At 75.4% G+C, this 2,500-nt stretch overlaps 1 non-coding gene across 1 annotated transcript; it reads right to left on the bottom strand.

Moving 5' to 3' along the window:
• Window positions 1–1,363: 1,363 nt before the first annotated feature.
• Window positions 1,364–1,516, bottom strand: LOC146400575 (5.8S ribosomal RNA). Its single transcript, XR_014814119.1, has one exon. It is a non-coding gene; the product is annotated as a 5.8S ribosomal RNA (ribosomal RNA).
• Between the last annotated feature and the right edge of the window lie 984 nt (window positions 1,517–2,500).

The following is a 2,500-nucleotide window of genomic DNA, read 5'->3' as shown; positions in this document are numbered from 1 at the left end:
GGACACGGGCGCGGACAGCCCGATCGGCTCCCCCTCGCTCGTCCGCTCGCTCGCTCGCCCACGCGCGGGGAACAGGGCACCCGCCAGGTGGGAAGGGGACACGGTACGAGAGCCACGCGCGAGGACCGACCCCCGGTCCAGCCTCCACCCGCCTGGCTCCCCCACCCCACCCCACCCCGCCCCCACCCGCTCAAGCGGGGGGGAGGCGCCGGGGGTGGGAGGCAGAAGGGAACACAGACGGGCGGCGGCACGGGGAAGCACGAGCCGGCGGGCACGGGGACGGGCGGGCGGGGCGGGGCGCGGCAGGGAAAGGCGCACAACGACGACCAGGCCGAGAGACCCCACCGGCCGGGGGGAACGCACGCGCCGCGGCGCGGAGGACAGGCGCAGGAGGAGGAGGAGGGCGGCAGGCGAGGGAGCAACGAGAAGAAAAACCCGGCGGTCGCCCCCCGACCGCCGGGGGCCCCCCCTGCCTCCCCCTCTCTCCCTCCACGCAGCCTCACGCGCGTGTGCGGCCAAGACGCCCCACGACCGACGGGTGGCTGGAAGCCGGGCACCCAACCCCCCGGAGCGACACCGAAACCCCGCGGGCTCGGGGGCACGAGGCACCGCGCGGCCGCAGCCCGGGGGGAAGCGCGCGGCGGCGGAAGGACACCGCGGCGTCCCGCGGGCCACCACCGGGGCACGCATCCCCGGGGCGCGGCCACGCGCGCGACACGGCCTCGGGGCGAGCCGCCCACCCCGACAGGGCGAGGCGTTGTTTGGGGGGGCGCGGGGCGCGGAAGGAACCCCAGGCGGCGCGGCGGACCGCGGCAGGGAGCCGGCCGGACACCGCCGCCACCGCCGCCGCCGCGTTGGGGGCGCGCGGCAAACGGGAGGCGGCGGCGGCCCGGACTCGACCCCCCCACCGACATCGCGCGGGCTCCCAGCCGCGCGGCGCGGGGACTCGGCCCGACGCCCCCACCCCACCCCCGGCGAAACACACCATGCCCAAAAGACCGCTTGCGGCGCGAGGAGGCTCCCAAAGGGACGGCGGCGGCCAAGGCCAACGGCCTCGGCGCGAGCCCTCTGGTCCGTCTCTTCCCTCTCACGGGCGGCGCGCGCCCCCCCAAGGCCTCGCAGCCGCCGCCGCCCACCCCCAGCCAACCCACCCCACCGTCCCACACGCGCTCCGTCAAGCGAGCGGGCGGCGGGGGCAGGGCGTGGGGGGGTGGGGTGCGGGGCAGATACGGCAGGAGGCAGAGGGGGCGCGCCAGTGTCTGCACTTAGGGGGACGAAGGGCACACGGCGGCCCTGCGAGGACACCCCAGCCGCGCCACCCCCGGAGAGGGAAACACCCCGGGGGTGGCGATTGATCGTCAAGCGACGCTCAGACAGGCGTAGCCCCGGGAGGAACCCGGGGCCGCAAGTGCGTTCGAAGTGTCGATGATCAATGTGTCCTGCAATTCACATTAATTCTCGCAGCTAGCTGCGTTCTTCATCGACGCACGAGCCGAGTGATCCACCGCTAAGAGTCGTACGTGCTTGGTTTGGAATGGCGGCACGGCACACTGCCCCCCCCTCCTCCTCCCCACGACCCACCCGCCCACGTGGGGCAGCTGGGTGGAGAGCGTAGGGGGGCGGGGGGGTCGCCTCTCGCCGGCCGAGTCAGAGGGAAACAAAGCAGACCGGTGGGTCGGAAGGCTTCACACGACGGGGCGTCCGGCGCCCACACACACACACACACACACACACACACGGGTGAGTGGGTGGGGCACGGACAACCCCACAGGCGCCCGGGGGTTCCCACCCCCCCAACACAGGCACGGGGCACACACGCGCTCGCTCGCACACGGCCACGGACCGACTGGCCGGCGATGGCCACCGAGTAAGCCCCCCTCCCGACGGCCGCGGTGAGAGGGGCTGGACCGCGACGAGGCACGGGGGCCCCGCCCCATGGGGGGAAGCGGAGCCTGGGGGAGAAGGGACTCCTCCTCCCCACCGGCCCGACCGCCCCGACCCCAAGGCGGACGGGCGACCCCCCCTAGGGGTCTTTAAACCTCCGCGCCGGGACGCGCTAGGTACCTGGAGAGAGGGAGGCGGGCGAGGCGGGGCAGGGAGGGGGGGAAAGCGCCGCACCCAGGCGCCCCCAACGACCGCCGGCCCTGACGACGGGTAACGAACTCCGTCCGTCGCGCGGCCCGCCCTCGGAACGCGGGTCTTACGTGGCACTGACGGCCCGTGACGCGGGAGCCACTCGGCCGCCGGCCGACCACCGCCCCCACCGCAAAGCAGCGCCGCCGCCGCCGCCGCCGAGGGCAGGGAGAGAGGGCCCGGGCCAAGCGGCGGCAGGATCGGAGCAGTGGAGCGGAGGCATGGAGGACCAACGGCCGGGAGAAAACCCGGCCCAGAGCCGGCGGCGGGAGGGCAAAGCCCATCCCGAGACGCGCCGAAAACACCACGGGGCAGCCAAGGCCGCGCGACCGGAGACAGAGACGCGCGGGGGGGTGGGGGGGCAGGG

Source organism: Sus scrofa, chromosome 8, assembly GCF_054392235.1.
Source record: "Sus scrofa isolate SSC_HxYL_T2T_F1_AM1 chromosome 8, Sscrofa_HxYL_maternal_Yorkshire_Landrace_v2.0, whole genome shotgun sequence".
NCBI lineage: Eukaryota > Metazoa > Chordata > Mammalia > Artiodactyla > Suidae > Sus > Sus scrofa.
This window is presented reverse-complemented; position numbering and strand designations above follow the sequence as displayed.